Consider the following 25,186-nt stretch of genomic DNA (forward strand, 5'->3'; position numbering starts at 1 on the left):
ATGGGAGCAGCCGGCAGGAGTAACTATGACTCTCTTAAGGTAGCCAAATGCCTCGTCACTCTGCGAAATTTATTTGAAAACTCGAGGATATCGTCGTTGGAGTAACTCAGACAACGTTAAGGCGGACATGTTGCAGCATTTCGCTTCTGCATGGACTGGCCGCAGTACGAATTAAAGAGAGGAAAGGTTCAAAGGAAGGGGAGCAGCTGGCACCCGGAACTATGACTCTCTTCAGTTAGCCAAATGCCTCGTCATCCGTCGAAGTACATTTGCTAACTCACGAACTCGTAGTGGGAGTAAGTGTGACGACGTTTAGGTGGACATACAGTGGCATATCGGTTCTGTAGGACTGGCAATATCAAGAATGATAATACCCTAAAGATATGGGAGCAGCCGGCAGGAGTACCTATGACTCTCTTAAGGTAGCCAAATGCCTCGTCATCCGGCGAAGTACATTTGCTAACTCACGAACTCGTAGTGGGAGTAACTGTGACGACGTTTAGGTGGACATACAGTGGCATATCGGTTCTGTAGGACTGGCCATAGCGAGAATGATAAAGGCCTAAAGAAATGGGAGCAGAGGGATGGAGTAACTATGACTCTCTTAAGGTAGCCAAATGCCTCGACACTCTGCGACATTTATTTGAAAACTCGAGTACATCATCGGTGGAGTAACAAAGACAACGTTAAGGTGGACATGCTGTAGCATTTCGCTTCTGTAGGACTGGCCGCAATACGAATTAAAGAGAGGACAGATTCAAAGAAGGGAGAGCTGCTGGCAGGAGTAACTATGACTCTCTTAAGGTAGCCAAATGCCTCGTCACTCTGCGAAATTTATTTGAAAACTCGAGGAAATCTTACTTGGAATACCTCAGACAACGTTAAGGTGGACATGTTGCAGCATTTCGCTTCTGCATGGACTGGCCGCAGTACGAATTAAAGAGAGGAATGATTCAAAGGAAGGGGAGCAGCTGGCAGCCGGAACTATGACTCTCTTAAGTTAGCCAAATGCCTCGTCATCCGTCGAAGTACATTTGCTAACTCACGAACTCGTAGTGGGAGTAACTGTGACGACGTTTAGGTGGACATACAGTGGCATATCGGTTCTGTAGGACTGGACATAGCAAGAATGATAAAGGCCTAAAGAAATGGGAGCAGCCGGCAAGAGTAACTTTGACTCTCTTAAGGTATCCAAGTGCCTTGTCAATCAGCGAAATTTATTTGAAAACTCGAGGATATCATCGGTGGAGTAACTCAGTCAACGTTAAGGTGGACATGTTGCAGCATTTCGCTTCTGCATGGACTGGCCGCAGTACGAATTAAAGAGAGGAATGATTCAAAGGAAGGGGAGCAGCTGGCAGCCGGAACTATGACTCTCTTCAGTTAGCCAAATGCCTCGTCATCCGGCGAAGTACATTTGCTAACTCAAGAAACTCGTGGTGGGTGTAACTGTGACGACGTTTAGGAGGACATACGGTGGCATATCGGTTCTGTAGGACTGGCCATAGGAAGAATGATAAAGGCCTAAAGAAATGGGAGCAGCCGGCAGGAGTAACTATGACTCTCTTAAGGTAGCCATATGCCTTGTCACTCTGCGAAATTTATTTGAAAACTCGAGGATATCGTCGTTGGAGTAACTCAGACAACGTTAAGGTGGACAAGTCGCAACATTTCGCCACTGCATGGACCGACCGCGGTACGAATTAAAGAGAGGAAAGATTCAAAGAAAGGGGAGCAGCTGGCAAGAGGAACTCTGACTCTCTTAAGGTAGCCAAATGCCTCGTCATCCGGCGAAGTACATTTGCTAACTCAAGAAACTCGTAGTGGGAGTAACTGTGACGACTTTTAGGTGGACATACAGTGGCATATCGGTTCTGTAGGACTGGCCATTGCGCGAATGATAATGGCCTAAAGAAATGGGAGTAGCCGGCAGGAGTAACTATGACTCTCTTTAGGTAGCCAAATGCCTCGTCACTCTGCGAAATTTATTTGAAATCTCGAGGATATCGTCGTTGGAGTAACTCAGACAACTTTAAGGTAGACATGCTGTAGCATTTCGCTTCTGCAGGACCGGCCGCAATACGAATTAAGGAGAGGAAAGATTCAAAGAAGGGGGAGCAGCTGGCAGTAGTAACTATGACTCTCTTAAAGTTGCCAAATGCCTCGTCACTCTGCGAAATGTATTTGAAAACTCGAGGATATCGTCGTTGGAGTACCTCAGACAACGTTAAGGTGGACATGTTGCAGCATTTCGCTTCTGCATGGACTGGCCGCAGTACGAATTAAAGAGAGGAATGATTCAAAGGAAGGGGAGCAGCTGGCAGCCGGAACTATGACTCTCTTAAGTTAGCCAAATGCCTCGTCATCCGTCGAAGTACATTTGCTAACTCACGAACTCGTAGTGGGTGTAACTGTGACGACGTTAAGGTGGACATACAGTGGCATATCGGTTCTGTAGGACTGGCCATAGCAAGAATGATAAAGGCCTAAAGAAATGGGAGCAGCCGGCAGGAGTAACTATGACTCTCTTAAGGTTGCCAATTGCCTCGTCAATCGGCGAAATTTATTTGAAAACTCGAGGATATCATCGGTGGAGTAACTCAGACAACGTTATGGTGGCCATGCTGTAGCATTTCGCTTCTTCAGGACCGGCCGCAATACGAATTAAAGAGAGGAAAGATTCAAAGAAGGGGGAGCAGCTGGCAGCAGTAACTATGACTCTCTTAAGGTAGCCAAATGCCTCGTCACTCTGCGAAATTTATTTGAAAACTCAAGGATATCGTCGTTGGAGTAACTCAGACAACGTTAAGGTTGACATGTTGCAGCATTTCGCTTCTGCATGGACTGGCCGCAGTACGAATTAAAGAGAGGAAAGATTCAAAGGAAGGGGAGCAGCTGGCGGCAGGAACTATGACTCTCATAAGGTGGCCAAATACCTCGTCATCCGGTGAAGTACATTTGCTAACTCAAGAAACTCGTAGTGGGAGTAACTGTGACGACGTTTAGGTGGACATACAGTGGCATATCGGTTATGTAGGACTGGCCATAGCAACAATGATAATGGCCTAAAGAAATGGGAGCAGCCGGCAGGAGTGACTATGACTCTCTTAAGGTAGCGAAATGCCTCGTCACTCTGCGAAATTTATTTGAAAACTCGAGGACATGGTCGTTGGAGTAACTCAGACAACGTTAAGGTGGACATGTTGCAGCATTTCGCTTCTGCATGGACTGGCCGCAGTACGAATTAAAGAGAGGAAAGGTTCAAAGGAAGGGGAGCAACTGGCAGCAGGAACTATGACTCTCTTAAGGTAGCCAAATGCCTCGTCATCCGGCGAAGTACATTTGCTAACTCGAGAAACTCGTAGTGGGAGTAACTGTGACGACGTTAAGGTGGACATACGGTGGCATATCGGTTCTGTAGGACTGGCCATATCAAGAATGATAATGGCCTAAAGAAATGGGAGCATCCGGCAGGAGTAACTATGACTCTCTTAAGGTAGCCAAATGCCTCGTCACTCTGCGAAATTTATTTGAAAACTCGAGGATATCGTCGTTGGAGTAACTCAGTCAACGTTAAGGTGGACATGTTGCAGCATTTCGTTTCTGCATGGACTGGCCGCAGTACGAATTAAAGAGAGGAAAGAATAAAAGGAAGGGGAGCAGCTGGCAGCAGGAACTATGACTCTCATAAGGTATCCAAATGCCTCGTCATCCGGCGAAGTACATATGCTAACTCGAGACACTCGTAGTGGGAGTAACTGTGACGCCGTTAAGGCGGACATACGGTGGCATATCGGTTCTGTGGGACTGGCCATATCAAGAATGATAATGACCTAAAGAAATGGGAGCAGCCGGCAGGAGTAACTATGACACTCTTAAGGTAGCCAAATGCCTCGTCACTCTGCGAAATTTATTTGAAAACTCGAGGATATCGTCGTTGGAGTAACTCAGACAACGTTAAGGTGGACATGTTGCAGCATTTCGCTTCTGCATGGACTGGCCGCAGTACGAATTAAAGAGAGGAAAGGTTCAAAGGAAGGGGAGCAGCTGGCGGCAGGAACTATGACTCTCATAAGGTGGCCAAATGCCTCGTCATCCGGCGAAGTACATTTGCTAACTCAAGAAACTCGTAGTGGGAGTAACTGTGACGACGTTTAGGTGGACATACAGTGGCATATCGGTTATGTAGGACTGGCCATAGCTAGAATGATAATGGCCTAAGGAAATGGGAGCAGCCGGCAGGAGTAACTACGACACTCTTAAGGTAGCGAAATGCCTCGTCACTCTGTGAAATTTATTCGAAAACTCGAGGATATCGTCGTTGGAGTAACTCAGACAACGTTAAGGTGGACATGTTGCAGCATTTCGCTTCTGCATGGACTGGCCGCAGTACGAATTAAAGAGAGGATAGATTCAAAGGAAGGGGAGCAGCTGGTAGCAGAAACTATGACTCTCTTAAGGTAGCCAAATGCCTCGTCATCCGTCAAAGTACAATTGCTAACTCAAGAAACTCGTAGTGGGAGTAACTGTGACGACGTATAGGTGGGCATACAGTGGCATAACGGTTGTGTAGGACTGGCCATTGCAAGAATGATAATGGCCTGAAGAAATGGGAGCAGCTGGCAGGAGTAACTATGCCTCTCTTAAGGTAGCCAAATGCCTCGTCACTCTGCGAAATTTATTTGAAAACTCGAGGATATCGTCGTTGGAGTAACTCAGACAACGTTAAGGTGGACATGTTGCAGCATTTCGCTTCTGCATGGACTGGCGCAGTACGAATTAAAGAGAGGAAAGGTTCAAAGGAAGGGGAGCAACTGGCAGCAGGAACTATGACTCTCTTAAGGTAGCCAAACGCCTCGTCATCCGGCGAAGTACATTTGCTAACTCGAGAAACTCGTAGTGGGAGTAACTGTGACGACGTTAAGGTGGACATACGGTGGCATATCGGTTCTGTAGGACTGGCCATATCAAGAATGATAATGGCCTAAAGAAATGGGAGCATCCGGCAGGAGTAACTATGACTCTCTTAAGGTAGCCAAATGCCTCGTCACTCTGCGAAATTTATTTGAAAACTCGAGGATATCGTCGTTGGAGTAACTCAGTCAACGTTAAGGTGGACATGTTGCAGCATTTCGTTTCTGCATGGACTGGCCGCAGTACGAATTAAAGAGAGGAAAGAATAAAAGGAAGGGGAGCAGCTGGCAGCAGGAACTATGACTCTCATAAGGTATCCAAATGCCTCGTCATCCGGCGAAGTACATATGCTAACTCGAGACACTCATAGTGGGAGTAACTGTGACGCCGTTAAGGCGGACATACGGTGGCATATCGGTTCTGTGGGACTGGCCATATCAAGAATGATAATGACCTAAAGAAATGGGAGCAGCCGGCAGGAGTAACTATGACACTCTTAAGGTAGCCAAATGCCTCGTCACTCTGCGAAATTTATTTGAAAACTCGAGGATATCGTCGTTGGAGTAACTCAGACAACGTTAAGGTGGACATGTTGCAGCATTTCGCTTCTGCATGGACTGGCCGCAGTACGAATTAAAGAGAGGAAAGGTTCAAAGGAAGGGGAGCAACTGGCAGCAGGAACTATGACTCTCTTAAGGTAGCCAAATGCCTCGTCATCCGGCGAAGTACATTTGCTAACTCGAGAAACTCGTAGTGGGAGTAACTGTGACGACGTTAAGGTGGACATACGGTGGCATATCGGTTCTGTAGGACTGGCCATATCAAGAATGATAATGACCTAAAGAAATGGGAGCAGCCGGCAGGAGTAACTATGACACTCTTAAGGTAGCCAAATGCCTCGTCACTCTGCGAAATTTATTTGAAAACTCAAGGATATCGTCGTTGGAGTAACTCAGACAACGTTAAGGTTGACATGTTGCAGCATTTCGCTTCTGCATGGACTGGCCGCAGTACGAATTAAAGAGAGGAAAGATTCAAAGGAAGGGGAGCAGCTGGCGGCAGGAACTATGACTCTCATAAGGTGGCCAAATACCTCGTCATCCGGTGAAGTACATTTGCTAACTCAAGAAACTCGTAGTGGGAGTAACTGTGACGACGTTTAGGTGGACATACAGTGGCATATCGGTTATGTAGGACTGGCCATAGCAACAATGATAATGGCCTAAAGAAATGGGAGCAGCCGGCAGGAGTAACTACGACTCTCTTAAGGTAGCCAAATGCCTCGTCACTCTGCGAAATTTATTTGAAAACTCGAGGATATCGTCGTTGGAGTAACTCAGACAACGTTAAGGCGGACATGTTGCAGCATTTCGCTTCTGCATGGACTGGCCGCAGTACGAGTTAAAGAGAGGAATGATTCAAAGGAAGGGGAGCAGCTGGCAGAAGGAACTATGACTCTCTTAAGTTAGCCAAATGCCTCGTCATCCGTCGAAGTACATTTGCTAACTCACGAACTCGTAGTGGGAGTAACTGTGACGACGTTTAGGTGGACATACAGTGGCATATCGGTTCTGTAGGACTGGCCATAGCGAGAATGATAAAGGCCTAAAGAAATGGGAGCAGAGGGATGGAGTAACTATGACTCTCTTAAGGTAGCCAAATGCCTCGACACTCTGCGACATTTATTTGAAAACTCGAGTACATCATCGGTGGAGTAACAAAGACAACGTTAAGGTGGACATGCTGTAGCATTTCGCATCTTCAGGACCGGCCGCAATACGAATTAAAGAGAGGAAAGATTCAAAGAAGGGGGAGCAGCTGGCAGCAGTAACTATGACTCTCTTAAGGTAGCCAAATGCCTCGTCACTCTGCGAAATTTATTTGAGAACTCGAGGATATCGTCGTTGGAGTAACTCAGACAACGTTAAGGTGAACATGTTGCAGCATTTCGCTTCTGCATGGACTGGCCGCAGTACGAGTTAAAGAGAGGAATGATTCAAAGGAAGGGGAGCAGCTGGCAGAAGGAACTATGACTCTCTTAAGTTAGCCAAATGCCTCGTCATCCGTCGAAGTACATTTACTAACTCACGAACTCGTAGTGGGAGTAACTGTGACGACGTTTAGGTGGACATACAGTGGCATATCGGTTCTGTAGGACTGGCCATAGCGAGAATGATAAAGGCCTAAAGAAATGGGAGCAGCCGGCAAGAGTAACTTTGACTCTCTTAAGGTATCCAAGTGCCTTGTCAATCGGCGAAATTTATTTGAAAACTCGAGGATATCATCGGTGGAGTAACTCAGTCAACGTTAAGGTGGACATGTTGCAGCATTTCGCTTCTGCATGGACTGGCCGCAGTACGAATTAAAGAGAAGAATGATTCAAAGGAAGGGGAGGAGCTGGCAGCCGGAACTATGACTCTCTTCAGTTAGCCAAATGCCTCGTCATCCGGCGAAGTACATTTGCTAACTCAAGAAACTCGTGGTGGGTGTAACTGTGACGACGTTTAGGAGGACATACGGTGGCATATCGGTTCTGTAGGACTGGCCATAGGAAGAATGATAAAGGCCTAAAGAAATGGGAGCAGCCGGCAGGAGTAACTATGACTCTCTTAAGGTAGCCATATGCCTTGTCACTCTGCGAAATTTATTTGAAAACTCGAGGATATCGTCGTTGGAGTAACTCAGACAACGTTAAGGTGGACAAGTCGCAACATTTCGCCACTGCATGGACCGACCGCGGTACGAATTAAAGAGAGGAAAGATTCAAAGAAAGGGGAGCAGCTGGCAAGAGGATCTCTGACTCTCTTAAGGTAGCCAAATGCCTCGTCATCCGGCGAAGTACATTTGCTAACTCAAGAAACTCGTAGTGGGAGTAACTGTGACGACTTTTAGGTGGACATACAGTGGCATATCGGTTCTGTAGGACTGGCCATTGCGCGAATGATAATGGCCTAAAGAAATGGGAGTAGCCGGCAGGAGTAACTATGACTCTCTTTAGGTAGCCAAATGCCTCGTCACTCTGCGAAATTTATTTGAAATCTCGAGGATATCGTCGTTGGAGTAACTCAGACAACTTTAAGGTAGACATGCTGTAGCATTTCGCTTCTGCAGGACCGGCCGCAATACGAATTAAGGAGAGGAAAGATTCAAAGAAGGGGGAGCAGCTGGCAGTAGTAACTATGACTCTCTTAAAGTTGCCAAATGCCTCGTCACTCTGCGAAATGTATTTGAAAACTCGAGGATATCGTCGTTGGAGTACCTCAGACAACGTTAAGGTGGACATGTTGCAGCATTTCGCTTCTGCATGGACTGGCCGCAGTACGAATTAAAGAGAGGAATGATTCAAAGGAAGGGGAGCAGCTGGCAGCCGGAACTATGACTCTCTTAAGTTAGCCAAATGCCTCGTCATCCGTCGAAGTACATTTGCTAACTCACGAACTCGTAGTGGGTGTAACTGTGACGACATTTAGGTGGACATACAGTGGCATATCGGTTCTGTAGGACTGGCCATAGCAAGAATGATAAAGGCCTAAAGAAATGGGAGCAGACGGCAAGAGTAACTTTGACTCTCTTAACGCATCCAAGTGCCTTGTCAATCGGCGAAATTTATTTGAAAACTCGAGGATATCATCGGTGGAGTAACTCAGTCAACGTTAAGGTGGACATGTTGCAGCTTTTCGCTCCTGCATGGACTGGCCGCAGTACGAATTAAAGAGAGGAATGATTCAAAGGAAGGGGAGCAGCTGGCACCCGGAACTATGACTCTCTTCAGTTAGCCAAATGCCTCGTCATCCGTCGAAGTACATTTGCTAACTCACGAACTCGTAGTGGGAGTAACTGTGACGACGTTTAGGTGGACATACAGTGGCATATCGGTTCTGTAGGACTGGCAATATCAAGAATGATAATACCCTAAAGATATGGGAGCAGCCGGCAGGAGTAACTATGACTCTCTTAAGGTAGCCAAATGCCTCGTCATCCGGCGAAGTACATTTGCTAACTCAAGAAACTCGTGGTGGGTGTAACTGTGACGACGTTTAGGAGGGCATACGGTGGCATATCGGTTCTGTAGGACTGGCCATAGCAAGAATGATAAAGGCCTAAAGAAATGGGAGCAGCCGGCAGGAGTAACTATGACTCTCTTAAGGTTGCCAATTGCCTCGTCAATCGGCGAAATTTATTTGAAAACTCGAGGATATCATCGGTGGAGTAACTCAGACAACGTTATGGTGGACATGCTGTAGCATTTCGCTTCTTCAGGACCGGCCGCAATACGAATTAAAGAGAGGAAAGATTCAAAGAAGGGGGAGCAGCTGGCAGCAGTAACTATGACTCTCTTAAGGTAGCCAAACGCCTCGTCACTCTGCGAAATTTATTTGAAAACTCGAGGATATCGTCGTTGGAGTAACTCAGACAACGTTAAGGTGGACATGTTGCAGCATTTCGCTTCTGCATGGACCGACCGCGGTACGAATTAAAGAGAGGAAAGATTCAAAGAAAGGTGAGCAGCTTGAAAGAGGAACTATGACTCTCTTAAGGTAGCCAAATGCCTCGTCATCCGGCGAAGTACATTTGCTAACTCAAGAAACTCGTAGTGGGAGTAACTGTGACGACGTTTAGGTGGACATACAGTGGCATATCGGTTCTGTAGGACTGGCCATAGCAAGAATGATAAAGGCCTAAAGAAATGGGAGCAGCCGGCAAGAGTAACTATGACTCTCTTAAGGTAGCCAAGTGCCTCGTCATTCTGCGAAATTTATTTGAAAACTCGAGTATATCATCGGTGGAGTAACAAAGACAACGTTAAGGTGGACATGCTGTAGCATTTCGCTTCTGTAGGACTGGCCGCAATACGAATTAAAGAGAGGAAAGATTCAAAGAAGGGAGAGCAGCTGGCAGCAGTAACTACGACTCTCTTAAGGTAGCCAAATGCATCGACACTCTGCGAAATTTATTTGAAAACTCGAGGATATCGTCGTTGGAGTAACTCAGACAACGTTAAGGTGAACATGTTGCAGCATTTCGCTTCTGCATGGACTGGCCGCAGTACGAATTAAAGAGAGGAATGATTCAAAGGAAGGGGAGCAGCTGGCAGAAGGAACTATGACTCTCTTAAGTTGGCCAAATGCCTCGTCATCCGTCGAAGTACATTTGCTAACTCACGAACTCGTAGTGGGAGTAACTGTGACGACGTTTAGGTGGACATACAGTGGCATATCGGTTCTGTAGGACTGGCCATAGCGAGAATGATAAAGGCCTAAAGAAATGGGAGCAGAGGGATGGAGTAACTATGACTCTCTTAAGGTAGCCAAATGCCTCGACACTCTGCGACATTTATTTGAAAACTCGAGTACATCATCGGTGGAGTAACAAAGACAACGTTAAGGTGGACATGCTGTAGCATTTCGCTTCTGTAGGACTGGCCGCAATACGAATTAAAGAGAGGAAAGATTCAAAGAAGGGAGAGCAGCTGGCAGCAGTAACTACGACTCTCTTAAGGTAGCCAAATGCATCGACACTCTGCGAAATTTATTTGAAAACTCGAGGATATCGTCGTTGTAGTAACTCAGACAACCTTAAGGTGGACATGTTGCAGCATTTCGCTCCTGCATGGAATGGCTGCAGTACGAATTAAAGAGAGGAGAGATTCAAACGAAAGGGAGCAGCTGGCAGCAGGAACTATGACTCTCTTAAGGTAGCCAAATGCCTCGTCATCCGGCGAAGTACATTTGTTAACTCAAGAAACTCGTAGTGGGAGTAACTGTGACGACGTTTAGGTGGACGTACAGTGGCATATCGGTCTGTAGGACTGGCCATAGCAAGAATGATAAAGGCCTAAAGAAATGGGAGCAGAGGGATGGAGTAACTATGACTCTCTTAAGGTAGCCAAATGCCTCGACACTCTGCGACATTTATTTGAAAACTCGAGTATATCATCGGTGGAGTAACAAAGCCAACGTTAAGGTGGACATGCTGTAGCATTTCGCTTCTGTAGGACTAGCCGCAATACGAATTAAAGAGAGGAAAGATTCAAAGAAGGGAGAGCAGCTGGCAGCAGTAACTACGACTCTCTTAAGGTAGCCAAATGCATCGACACCTGCGTAATTTATTTGATAACTCGAGGATATCGTCGTTGTAGTAACTCAGACAACCTTAAGGTGGACATGTTGCAGCATTTCGCTTCTGCATGGAATGGCTGCAGTACGAATTAAAGAGAGGAGAGATTCAAACGAAAGGGAGCAGCTGGCAGCAGGAACTATGACTCTCTTAAGGTAGCCAAATGCCTCGTCATCCGGCGAAGTACATTTGCTAACTCAAGAAACTCGTAGTGGCAGTAACTGTGACGACGTTTATGTGGACATACAGTGGCATATCAGTTCTGAAGGAGTGGCCATTGCAAGAATGATAAATTCCTAAGGAAATGGGAGCAGCCGGCAAGAGTAACTATGACTCTCTTAAGGTAGCCAAGTGCCTCCTCACTCTGCGAAATTTATTTGAAAACTCGAGCATATCGTCGTTGGAATAACTCAGACAACGTTAAGGTGGACATGTTGCAGCATTTCGCTTCTGCATGGACTGGCCGCAGTACGAATTAAAGAGAGGAAAGTTTCAAAGGTAGGGGATGCGCTGGCAAGAGGAACTATGACTCTCTTAAACTAGCCAAATGCCTCGACATCCGGCGAAGTACATTTGCCAACTCGAAACACTCGTAGAGGGGGTAACTGTGACGACGTTAACGTGGACATACGGTGGCATATCGGTTCTGTAGGACTGGCCATAGCAAGAATGATAATGGCCTAAAGAAATGGGAGCAGCCGGCAGGAGTAACTATGACTCTCTTAAGGTAGCCAAATGCCTCGACACTCTGCGACATTTATTTGAAAACTCGAGTACATCATCGGTGGAGTAACAAAGACAACGTTAAGGTGGACATGCTGTAGGATTTCGCTTCTGTAGGACTGGCCGCAATACGAATTAAAGAGAGGAAAGATTCAAAGAAGGGAGAACAGCTGGCAGCAGTAACTACGACTCTCTTAAGGTAGCCAAATGCATCGACACTCTGCGAAATTTATTTGAAAACTCGAGGATATCGTCGTTGTAGTAACTCAGACAACCTTAAGGTGGACATGTTGCAGCATTTCGCTCCTGCATGGAATGGCTGCAGTACGAATTAAAGAGAGGAGAGATTCAAACGAAAGGGAGCAGCTGGCAGCAGGAACTATGACTCTCTTAAGGTAGCCAAATGCCTCGTCATCCGGCGAAGTACATTTGCTAACTCAAGAAACTCGTAGTGGGAGTAACTGTGACAACGTTTAGGTGGACGTACAGTGGCATATCGGTTCTGTAGGACTGGCCATAGCAAGAATGATAAAGGCCTAAAGAAATGGGAGCAGAGGGATGGAGTAACTATGACTCTCTTAAGGTAGCCAAATGCCTCGACACTCTGCGACATTTATTTGAAAACTCGAGTATATCATCGGTGGAGTAACAAAGACAACGTTAAGGTGGACATGCTGTAGCATTTCGCTTCTGTAGGACTGGCCGCAATACGAATTAAAGAGAGGAAAGATTCAAAGAAGGGAGAGCAGCTGGCAGCAGTAACTACGACTCTCTTAAGGTAGCCAAATGCCTCGTCATCCGGCGAAGTACATTTGCTAACTCAAGAAACTCGTAGTGGGAGTAACTGTGACGTCGTTTAGGTGGACATAAAGTGGCATATCGGTTCTGTTGGACTGGCCATAGCAAGAATGATAATGGCCTAAAGAAATGGGCGCAGCCGGCAGGAGTAACTATGACACTCGTAAGGTAGCTAAATGCCTCGTCACTCTGCGAAATTTATTTGAAAACTAGAGGATATCGTCGTTGGAGTAACTCAGACATCGTTAAGGTTTACATGTTGCAGCATTTCGCCTCTGCATGGACTGGCCGCAGTACGAATTAAGGAGAGGAAAGATTCAAAGAAAGGGGAGCAGCTGGCAAAAGGAACTATGACTCTCTTAAGGTAGCCAAATGCCTCGTCAATCTGCGAAATTTATTTGAAAACTCGAGGATATCATCGGTGGAGTCACTCAGACAACGTTAAGGTGGACATGCTGTAGCATTTCGCTTCTGCAGGACCGGCCGCAATAGGAATTAAAGAGAGGAAAGATTCAAAGAAGGGGGAGAAGCTGGCAGCAGTAATATCACTCTCTTAAGGTAGCCAAATGCCTCGTCACTCTGCGAAATTTATTTGAAAACTCGAGGATATCGTCGTTCGAGTAACTTAGACAACGTTAAGGTGGACATGTTCAGCATTTCGCTTCTGCATGGACTGGCCGCAGAACGAATTAAAGAGAGGAAAGATTCAATGAAAGGGGAGCGCTGGCAAGAGGAACAATGACTCTCTTAAGGTAGCCAAATGCCTCGTCATCCGGCGAAGTACATTTGCTAACTCGAAAAACTCGTAGAGGGGGTAACTGTGACGACGTTAAGGTAAACATACGGAGGCATAACGGTTCTGTGGGACTGGCCATAGCAAGAATGATAAAGGCCTAAAGAAATGGGAGCAGCCGGTAAGAGTAACTATGACTCTCTTAAGGTAGCCAAGTGCCTCGTCACTCTGCTACATTTATTTGAAAACTCGAGTATATCATCGGTGGAGAAACAAAGACAACGTTAAGGTGGACATGCTGTAGCATTTCGCTTCTGTAGGACTGGCAGCAATACGAATTAAAGAGAGGAAAGATTCAAAGAAGGGAGAGCAGCTGGCAGCAGTAACTACGACTCTCTTAAGGTAGCCAAATGCATCGACACTCTGCGAAATTTATTTGAAAACTCGATGATATCGTCGTTGTAGTAACTCAGACAACCTTACGGTGGACATGTTGCAGCATTTCGCTTCTGCATGGACTGGCCGCAGTACGAATTAAAGAGAGGAATGATTCAAAGGAAGATGAACAGCTGGCAGCAGGAACTATGACTCTCTTAAGGTAGCCAAATGCCGCGACATCCGGCGAAGTACATTTGCTAACGCGAAAAACTCGTAAAGGGAGTAACTGTGACGACGTTAAGGCGGACATACGGTGGCATATCGGTGCTGTAGGACTGGCCATAGCAAGAATGATAATGGCTTTTAAAAATGGGAGCAGCCGGCAGGAGTAACTATGACTCTCTTAAGGTAGCCAAATCCCTCGTCACTCTGCGAAATTTATTTGAAAACTCGAGGATATCGTCGTTGGAGTAACTCAGACAACGTTAAGGTGGACATGTTGCAGCATTTCGCTTCTGCATGGACTGGCCGCAGTACGAATTAAAGAGAGGAATGATTCAAAGGAAGGGGAGCAGCTGGCAGCAGGAACTATGACTCTCTTAAGTTAGCCAAATGTCTCGTCATCCGTCGAAGTACATTTGCTAACTCACGAACTCGTAGTGGGAGTAACTGTGACGAGGTTTAGGTGGACATACAGTGGCATATCGGTTCTGTAGGACTGGCCATAGCAAGAATGATAAAGGCCTAAAGAAATGGGAGAAGCCGGATGGAGTTACTATGACTCTCTTAAGGTAGCCAAATGCCTCGTCACATTGCTACATTTATTTGAAAACTCGAGTATATCATCGGTGGAGTAACAAAGACAACGTTAAGGCGGACATGCTGTAGCATTTCGCTTCTGTAAGACTGGCCGCAATACGAATTAAAGAGAGGAAAGATTCAAAGAAGGGAGAGCAGCTGGCAGCAGTAACTATGACTCTCTTAAGGTAGCCAAATGCATCAACACTCTGCGAAATTTATTTGAAAACTCGAGGATATCGTCGTTGTAGTAACTCAGACAACCTTAAGGTGGACATGTTGCAGCATTTCGCTTCTGCATGGTCTGGCCGCTGTACGAATTAAAGAGAGAAGAGATTCAAAGGAAGGGGAGCAGCTGGCAGCAGGAAATATGACTCCCTTATGGTAGCCAAATGCCTCATCATTCGGCGAAGTACATTTGCTAACTCAAGAAACTCGTAGTGGGAGTAACTGTGACGACGTTTAGGTGGACATACAGTGGCACATCGGTTCTGTAGGACTGACCATAGCAAGAATGATAAAGGCCTGAAGAAATGGGAGCAGCCGGCAAGAGTAACTATGACTCTCTTAAGGTAGCCAAGTGCCTCGTCACTGTGCGAAATTTATTTGAAAACTCGAGGATATCGTCGTTGGAATAACTCAGACAACGTTAAGGTGGACATGTTGCAGCATTTCGCTTCTGCATGGACTGGCCGCAGTACGAATTAAAGAGAGGAAAGTTTCAAAGAAAGGGGAGCGCTGGCATGAGGAACTATGACTCTCTTAAAGTAGCCAAATGCCTCGACATCCGGCAAAGTACGTTTGCCAACTCGAGAAACTCGTAGAGGGTGTAACTGTGACGACGTTTAGGTGGACATACAGTGTCATATCGGTTCTGTAGGACTGGCCATAGCAAGAATGATTATGGCCTAAAGAAATGGGAGCAGCCGGCAGGAGTAACTATAACACTCGTAAGGTAGCTAAATGCCTCGTCACTCTGCGAAATTTATTTGAAAACTCGAGGATATCGCCGTTGGAGTAACACAGACAACGTTAAGGTTTACATGTTGCAGCATTTCGCCTCTGCATGGACCGGCCGCAGTACGAATTAAAGAGAGGGAAGATTCAAAGGAAGGGGAGCAGCTGGCAAGAGGAACTATGACTCTCTTAAGGTAGTCAAATGCCTCGTCAATCTGCGAAATTTATTTGAAAACTCGAGGATATCATCGGTGGAGTAACTCAGACAACGTTAAGGTGGACATGCTGTAGCATTTCGCTTCTGCAGGACCGGCCGCAATACGAATTAAAGAGAGGAAAGAATCAAAGAAGGGGGAGCAGCTGGCAGCAGTAATATCACTCTCTTACGGTAGCCAAATGCCTCGTCACTCTGCGAAATTTATTTGAAAACTCGAGGATATCGTCGTTGGAGTAACTCAGACAACGTTAAGGTGGACATGTTGCAGCATTTCGCTTCTGCATGGACCGGCCGCAGTACGAATTAAAGAGAGGATTGATTCAAAGGAAGGGGAGCAGCTGGCAGCAGGAATTATGACTCTCTTAGGTTAGCCAAATGCCTCGTCATCCTTCGAAGTATATTTGCTAACTCACGAACTCGTAGTGGGAGTAACTGTGACGACGTTTAGGTGGACATAAAGTGGCATATCGGTTCTGTATGACTGGCCGTAGCAAGAATGATAAAGGCCTAAAGAAATGGGAGCAGCCGGATGGAGTAACTATGACTCTCTTAAGGTAGCCAAATGCCTCGTCACTCTCCGTCATTTATTTGAAAACTCGAGTATATCAACGGTGGAGTAACAAAGACAACGTTAAAGTGGACATGCTGTAGCATTTCGCTTCTGCAGGACTGGCGGCAATACGAATTAAAGAGAGGAAAGATTCAAAGAAGGGGGAGCAGCTGGCAGCAGTAACTACGACTCTCTTAATGTAGCCAAATGCATCGTCACTCTGCGAAATTTATTTAAAAACTCGAGGATATCGTCGTTGTAGTAACTCAGACAACGTTAAGGTGGACATGTTGCAGCATTTCGCTTCTGCATGGACTGGCCGCAGTACGAATTAAAGAGAGGAAAGATTCAAAGATAGGGGAGCGCTGGCAGCAGGAACTATGACTCTCTTAAGGTAGCCAAATGCCTCGACATCCGGCGAAGTACATTAGCCAACTCGAAAATCTCGTAAAGGGGGTAACTGTGACGACGTTAAGTTGGACATACGGTGGCATTACGGTTCTGTGGGACTGGCCATAGCAAGAATGATAATGGCCTAAAGAAATGGGAGCAGGTGGAAGGAGTAACTATGACACTCGTAAGGTAGCTAGATTCCTCGTCACTCTGCGAAATTTATTTGAAAACTCGAGGATATGGTCGTTAGAGTAACTCAGACAACGTTAAGGCTTACATGTTACAGCATTTCGCCTCTGCATGGACTGGCCGCAGTACGAAGTAAAGAGAGGAAAGATTCAAAGAAAGGGGAGCAGCTGGCAAGAGGAACTATGACTCTCTTAAGGTAGCCAAATGCCTCGTCATCCGGCGAAGTACATTTGCTAACTCAAGAAACTCGTAGTGGGAGTAACTGTGACGACGTTTAGGTGGACATACAGTGGCATATCGGTTCTGTAGGACTGGCCATAGCAAGAATGATAAAGGCCTAAAGAAATGGGAGAAGCCGGATGGAGTTACTATGACTCTCTTAAGGTAGCCAAATGCCTCGTCACATTGCTACATTTATTTGAAAACTCGAGTATATCATCGGTGGAGTAACAAAGACAACGTTAAGGCGGACATGCTGTAGCATTTCGCTTCTGTAAGACTGGCCGCAATACGAATTAAAGAGAGGAAAGATTCAAAGAAAGGGGAGCAGCCGGCAAGAGTAACTATGACTCTCTTAAGGTAGCCAAGTGCCTCGTCACTGTGCGAAATTTATTTGAAAACTCGAGGATATCGTCGTTGGAATAACTCAGACAACGTTAAGGTGGACATGTTGCAGCATTTCGCTTCTGCATGGACTGGCCGCAGTACGAATTAAGGAGAGGAAAGTTTCAAAGAAAGGGGAGCGCTGGCATGAGGAACTATGACTCTCTTAAAGTAGCCAAATGCCTCGACATCCGGCAAAGTACGTTTGCCAACTCGAGAAACTCGTAGAGGGTGTAACTGTGACGACGTTTAGGTGGACATACAGTGTCATATCGGTTCTGTAGGACTGGCCATAGCAAGAATGATTATGGCCTAAAGAAATGGGAGCAGCCGGCAGGAGTAACTATAACACTCGTAAGGTAGCTAAATGCCTCGTCACTCTGCGAAATTTATTTGAAAACTCGAGGATATCGCCGTTGGAGTAACACAGACAACGTTAAGGTTTACATGTTGCAGCATTTCGCCTCTGCATGGACCGGCCGCAGTACGAATTAAAGAGAGGGAAGATTCAAAGGAAGGGGAGCAGCTGGCAAGAGGAACTATGACTCTCTTAAGGTAGTCAAATGCCTCGTCAATCTGCGAAATTTATTTGAAAACTCGAGGATATCATCGGTGGAGTAACTCAGACAACGTTAAGGTGGACATGCTGTAGCATTTCGCTTCTGCAGGACCGGCCGCAATACGAATTAAAGAGAGGAAAGATTCAAAGAAGGGGGAGCAGCTGGCAGCAGTAATATCACTCTCTTACGGTAGCCAAATGCCTCGTCACTCTGCGAAATTTATTTGAAAACTCGAGGATATCGTCGTTGGAGTAACTCAGACAACGGTAAGGTGGACATGTTGCAGCATTTCGCTTCTGCATGGACCGGCCGCAGTACGAATTAAAGAGAGGATTGATTCAAAGGAAGGGGAGCAGCTGGCAGCAGGAATTATGACTCTCTTAGGTTAGCCAAATGCCTCGTCATCCTTCGAAGTATATTTGCTAACTCACGAACTCGTAGTGGGAGTAACTGTGACGACGTTTAGGTGGACATAAAGTGGCATATCGGTTCTGTATGACTGGCCGTAGCAAGAATGATAAAGGCCTAAAGAAATGGGAGCAGCCGGATGGAGTAACTATGACTCTCTTAAGGTAGCCAAATGCCTCGTCACTCTCCGTCATTTATTTGAAAACTCGAGTATATCAACGGTGGAGTAACAAAGACAACGTTAAAGTGGACATGCTGTAGCATTTCGCTTCTGCAGGACTGGCCGCAATACGAATTAAAGAGAGGAAAGATTCAAAGAAGGGGGAGCAGCTGGCAGCAGTAACTACGACTCTCTTAAGGTAGCCAAATGCATCGTCACTCTGCGAAATTTATTTAAAAACTCGAGGATATCGTCGTTGTAGTAACTCAGACAACGTTAAGGTGGACATGTTGCAGCATTTCGCTTCTGCATGGACTGGCCGCAGTACGAATTAAAGAGAGGAAAGATTCAAAGATAGGGGAGCGCTGGCAGCAGGAACTATGACTCTCTTAAGGTAGCCAAATGCCTCGACATCCGGCGAAGTACATTAGCCAACTCGAAAATCTCGTAAAGGGGGTAACTGTGACGACGTTAAGTTGGACATACGGTGGCATTACGGTTCTGTGGGACTGGCCATAGCAAGAATGATAATGGCCTAAAGAAATGGGAGCAGGTGGCAGGAGTAACTATGACACTCGTAAGGTAGCTAGATTCCTCGTCACTCTGCGAAATTTATTTGAAAACTTGAGGATATCGTCGTTGGAGTAACTCAGAAAACGTTAAGGTGGACCTGTTGCAGCATTTCGCTTCTGCATGGGCTGGCCGCAGTACGATTTGAAGAGAGGAAAGATTCAAAGGAAGGGGAGCAGCTGGCAGCAGGAACTAAGACTCTTTTCAGTTAGCCAAATGCCTGGTCATCCGGCGAAGTACATTTGCTAACTTAAGAACTCGTAGTGGGAGTAACTGTGACGTCGTTTAGGTGGACATACAGTGGCATATCGGTTCTGTAGGACTGGCCTTAGCAAGAATGATAAAGGCCTAAAGAAATGGGAGCAGCCGGCAGGAGTAACTATGACTCTCTTAAGGTAGCCAAATGCCTCGTCACTCTGCGAAATTTATTTGAAAACTAGAGGATATCATCGGTGGAGTAACTCAGACAACGTTAAGGTGTACATGCTGTAGGTTTTCGCTTCTAAAGGACTGGCCGCAATACGAATTAAAAAGAGGAAAGATCAAAGAAGGGGGTGCAGCTGGCAGCAGTAACTATGACTCTCTTTAGGTAGCCAAATGCCTCGTCACTCTGAGAAATTTATTTGTAAGCTCGTGAATATCATCGTTGGAGTAACTCAGACAACGTTAAGGTGGACATGTTGCAGCATTTCGCTTCTGCATGGTCTGGCCGCAGAACGAATCAAAGAGAGGAAAGATTCAAAGGAAGGGGAGCAGCTGGCAGCAGGAACTATGACTCTCTTAACGTAGCCAAATGCCTCGTCATCCGGGGAAGTACATTTGCTAACTCAAGAAACTAGTAGTGGGAGTAACTGTGACAACGTTTAGGTGGACATACAGTTCCATTTCGGTACTGTAGGATTGGCCATAGCAAGAATGATAATAGCCTAAAGAAATGGGAGCACCCGGAAGGAGTAACTATGACTCTCCTAAGGTAGCCAATTGCCTCGTCAATCTGCGAAATTTATTTGAACTCTCGAGGATATCATCGGTGGAGTAACTCAGACAACGTTAAGGTGGACATGCTGTAGCATTTTGCTTCTGCAGGACCGGCCGCAATACGAATAAAAGAGAGGAAAGATTCAAGGAAGGGGGAGCAGCTGGCAGCAGTAACTATGACTCTATTAAGGTAGCCAAATGCCTCGTCACTCTGTGATATTTATTTGAAAACTCGTAGATATCGTCGTTGGAGTAACTCAGACAATGTTAAGGTGGACATGCTGTAGCATTTCGCTTCTGCAGGACCGGCCGCAATACGAATTAAAGAGAGGAAAGATTCAAAGAAGGGAGAGCAGCTGGCAGCAGTAACTACGACTCTCTTAAGGTAGCCAAATGCATCGTCACTTTGCGAAATTTATTTGAAAACTCGTGGATATCGTCGTTGGAGTAACTCAGAAAACGTTAAGGTGGACCTGTTGCAGCATTTCGCTTCTGCATGGGCTGGCCGCAGTACGATTTAAAGAGAGGAAAGATTCAAAGGAAGGGCAGCAGCTGGCAGCAGGAACTATGACTCTCTTCAGTTACCCAAATGCCTCGTCATCCGGCGAAGTACATTTGCTAACCCAAGAACTCGTAGTGGGAGTAACTGTGACGAGGTTTAGGTGGACATATCGGTTCTGTAGGACTGGCCATAGCAAGAATGATCAAGGTCTAAAGAATTGGGAGCAGCCGGCAGGAGTAACTGTGAATCTCTTAAGGTAGCCGAATGCCTCGTCACTCTGCGAAATTTATTTGAAATCTCGAGGATATCATCGTTGGAGTAACTCAGACAACGTTAAGGTGGACATGCTGTAGCTTTTCGCTTCTAAAGGACTGGCCGCAATACGAATTAAAAAGAAAAAAGATCAAAGAAGGGGGAGCAGCTGGCAGCAGTAACTACGACTCTCTTAAGGTAGCCAAATGCATCGTCACTTTGCGAAATTTATTTGAAAACTCGTGGATATCATCGTTGGAGTAACTCAGACAACGTTAAGGTGGACATGTTGCAGCATTTCGCTTCTGCATGGTCTGGCCGCAGAACGAATCAAAGAGAGGAAAAATTCAAAGGAAGGGGAGCAGCTGGCAGCAGGAACTATGACTCTCTTAATGTAGCCAAATGCCTCGTCATCCGGGGAAGTACATTTGCTAACTCAAGAAACTAGTAGTGGGAGTAACTGTGACGACGTTTAGGTGGACATACAGTTCCATATCGGTACTGTAGGATTGGCCATAGCAAGAATGATAATAGCCTAAAGAAATGGGAGCACCCGGAAGGAGTAACTATGACTCTCCTAAGGTAGCCAATTGCCTCGTCAATCTGCGAAATTTATTTGAACTCTCGAGGATATCATCGGTGTAGTAACTCAGACAACGTTAAGGTGGACATGCTGTAGCATTTTGCTTCTGCAGGACCGGCCGCAATACGAATAAAAGAGAGGAAAGATTCAAGGAAGGGGGAGCAGCTGGCAGCGGTAACTATGACTCTCTTAAGGTAGCCAAATGCCTCGTCACTCTGTGATATTTATTTGAAAACTCGTGGATATCGTCGTTGGAGTAACACAGACAATGTTAAGGTGGACATGCTGTAGCATTTCGCTTCTGCAGGACCGGCCGCAATACGAATTAAAGAGAGGAGAGATTCAAAGAAGGGAGAGCAGCTGGCAGCAGTAACTACGACTCTCTTAAGGTAGCCAAATGCATCGTCACTCTGCGAAATTTATTTGAAAACTCGAGGATATCGTCGTTGGAGTAACTCAGAAAACGTTAAGGTGGACCTGCTGCAGCATTTCGCTTCTGCATGGGCTGGCCGCAGTACGATTTAAAGAGAGGAAAGATTCAAAGGAAGGGGAGCAGCTGGCAGCAGGAACTAAGACTCTTTTCAGTTAGCCAAATGCCTCGTCATCCGGCGAAGTACATTTGCTAACTTAAGAACTCGTAGTGGGAGTAACTGTGACGTCGTTTAGGTGGACATACAGTGGCATATCGGTTCTGTAGGACTGGCCTTAGCAAGAATGATAAAGGCCTAAAGAAATGGGAGCAGCCGGCAGGAGTAACTATGATTCTCTTAAGGTAGCCAAATGCCTCGTCACTCTGCGAAATTTATTTGAAAACTAGAGGGTATCATCGGTGGAGTAACTCAGACAACGTTAAGGTGGACATGCTGTAGCATTTCGCTTCTGCAGGACTGGCCGCAATACGAATTAAAGAGAGGAAAGATTCAAAGAAGGGAGAGCAGATGGCAGTAGTAACTATGACTCTCTTCAGGTATCCAAATGCATCGTCACTCTGCGAAATTTATTTGAAAACTCGCGGATATCGTCGATGGAGTAACTCAGACAACGTTAAGGTGGACATGTTGCAGCATTTCGCTTCTGCATGGACTGGCCGCAGTACGATTTAAAGAGAGGAAAGATTCAACAGAAGGGCAGCAGCTTGCAGCAGGAACTATGACTCTCTTCAGTTAGCCAAATGCCTCGTCATCCGGCGAAGTACATTTGCTAACCCAAGAACTCGTAGTGGGAGTAACTGTGACGAGGTTTAGGCGGACATATCGGTTCTGTAGGACTGGCCATAGCAAGAATGATCAAGGTCTAAAGAATTGGGAGCAGCCGGCAGGAGTAACCATGACTCTCTTAAGGTAGCCGAATGCCTCGTCACTCTGCGAAATTTATTTGAAATCTCGAGGATATCATCGTTGGAGTAACTCAGACAACGTTAAGGTGGACATGCTGTAGCTTTTCGCTTCTAAAGGACTAGCCGCAATACGAATTAAAAAGAGGAAAGATCAAAGAAGGGGGAGCAGCTGGCAGCAGTAACTATGACTCTCTTAATGTAGCTAAATGCCTCGTCATCCGGGGAAGTGCATTTGCTAACTCAAGAGACTCGTAGTGGGAGTAACTGTGACGACGTTTAGGTGGTCATACAGTGGCATATCGGTTCTGTAGGACTGGCCATAGCAAGAATGATAAAGGCCCAAAGAAATGGGAGCAGCCGGCAAGAGTAACTATGACTCTCTTAAGGTAGCCAAGTGCCTCGTCACTCTGCGAAATTTATTTGAAAACTCGAGGATATCATCGGTAGAGTAACTCAGACAACGTTAAGGTGGACATGCTGTAGCATTTTGCTTCTGCAGGACCGGCCGCAATACGAATTAAAGAGAGGAAAGGTTCAAGGAAGGGGGAGCAGCTGGCAGCAGTAACTATGACTCTCTTAAGGTAGCCAAATGCCTCGTCACTCTGTGATATTTATTTGAAAACTCGTGGATATCGTCGTTGGAGTAACTCAGACTATGTTAAGGTGGACATGTTGCATTATTTCGCTTCTGCATGGACCGGCCGCAGTACGAATTAAAGAGAGGAATGATTCAAAGGAAGGGGAGCAGCTGGCAGCAGCAACTATGACTCTCTTAAGTTAGCCATATGCCTCGTCATCCGGCGAAGTACATTTGCTAAGTCAAGAACTCGCAGTGGGAGTAACTGTGACGAGGTTTAAGTGGACATACAGTGAAATATCGGTTCTGTAGGACTGGCCATATCAAGAATGATAATAGCCTAAAGAAATGGGAGCAGCCGGCAGTAGTAACTATGACACTCTTAAGGTAGCTAAATGCCTCGTCACTCTGCGAAATTTATTTGAAAACTCGAGGATATCGTCGTTGGAGTAACTCAGACAACGTTAAGGTTTACATGTTGCAGCATTTCGCCTCTGCATGGACTGGCCGCAGTACGAATTAAAGAGAGGAAGGATTCAAAGAAAGGGGAGCAGCTGGCAAGAGGAACTATGACTCTCTTAAGGTAGCCAAATGCCTCGTAATCCGGCGAAGAACATTTGCTAACTCGAGAAACTCGTGGTGGGAGTAACTGTGACGACGTTTAGGTGGACATACAGTGGCATATCGGATCTGTAGGACTGGCCATATCAAGAATAATAATGGCCTAAAGACATGGCAGCAGCCGGCAGGTGTAACTGCAACTCTCTTAAGGAAGCCAAATGCCTCGTCATCCGGCGAAGTACATTTGCTAACTCGAGAAACTCGTGGTGGGAGTAACTGTTACGACGTTTAGGTGGACATACAGTGGCATTTCGGTTCTGTAGGACTGGCCATATCAAGAATGATAATTACCTAAAGAAATGGGAGCATCCGGCAGGAGTAACTATGACTCTTTTAAGGTAGCCAAATGCCTCGTTAATCTGCGAAATTTATTTGAAAACTCGAGGATATCATCGGTGGAGTAACTCAGACAACGTTGAGGTGGACATGCTGTAGCATTTCGCTTCTGCAGGACCGGCCGCGATAAGAATTAAAGAGAGGAAAGATTCAAAGAAGAGGGAGCAGCTGGCAGCAGTAACTATGACTCTCTTAAGGTAGCCAAATGCCTCGTCAATCTGCGATATTTATTTGAAAACTCGAGGATATCGTCGTTGGAGTAACTCAGACAACGTTAAGGTGGACATGTTGCATCATTTCGCTTCTGCATGGACTGGCCGCAGTACGAATTAAAGAGACGAATGATTCAAAGGAAGGGGAGCAGCTGGCAGCAGGAACTATGACTCTCATAAGTTAGCCAAATGCTTCGTCATCCGGCGAAGTACATTTGCTAACTCAAGAACTCGTAGTGGGAGTAACTGCGACGACGTTTAGGTGGACATACAGTGGCTTATCGGTTCTGTAGGACTGGCCATATCAAGAATGATAATGGCTTAAAGAAATAGGAGCAGCCGGCAGGTGTAACTATGACTTTCTTAAGGTAGCCAAATGCCAAGTCATCCGGCGAAGTACATTTGCTAACTCGAGAAACTCGTGGTGGGAGTAACTGTGACGACGTTTAGGTGGACATACAGTGGCATATCGGTTCTGTAGGACTGGCCATATCAAGAATGATAATGGCCTAAAGAAATGGGAGCACCCGGCAGGAGTAACTATGACTCTCTTAAGGTAGCCAAATGCCTCGTTAATCTGCGAAATTTATTTGAAAACTCGAGGATATCATCGGTGGAGTAACTCAGACAACGTTGAGGTGGACATGCTGTAGCATTTTGCTTCTGCAGGACCGGCCGCAATACGAATTAAAGAGAGGAATGATTCAAAGGAAGGGGAGCA

The sequence above is a fragment of the Schistocerca serialis genome, chromosome 6 (assembly GCF_023864345.2).
Source record: "Schistocerca serialis cubense isolate TAMUIC-IGC-003099 chromosome 6, iqSchSeri2.2, whole genome shotgun sequence".
NCBI lineage: Eukaryota > Metazoa > Arthropoda > Insecta > Orthoptera > Acrididae > Schistocerca > Schistocerca serialis.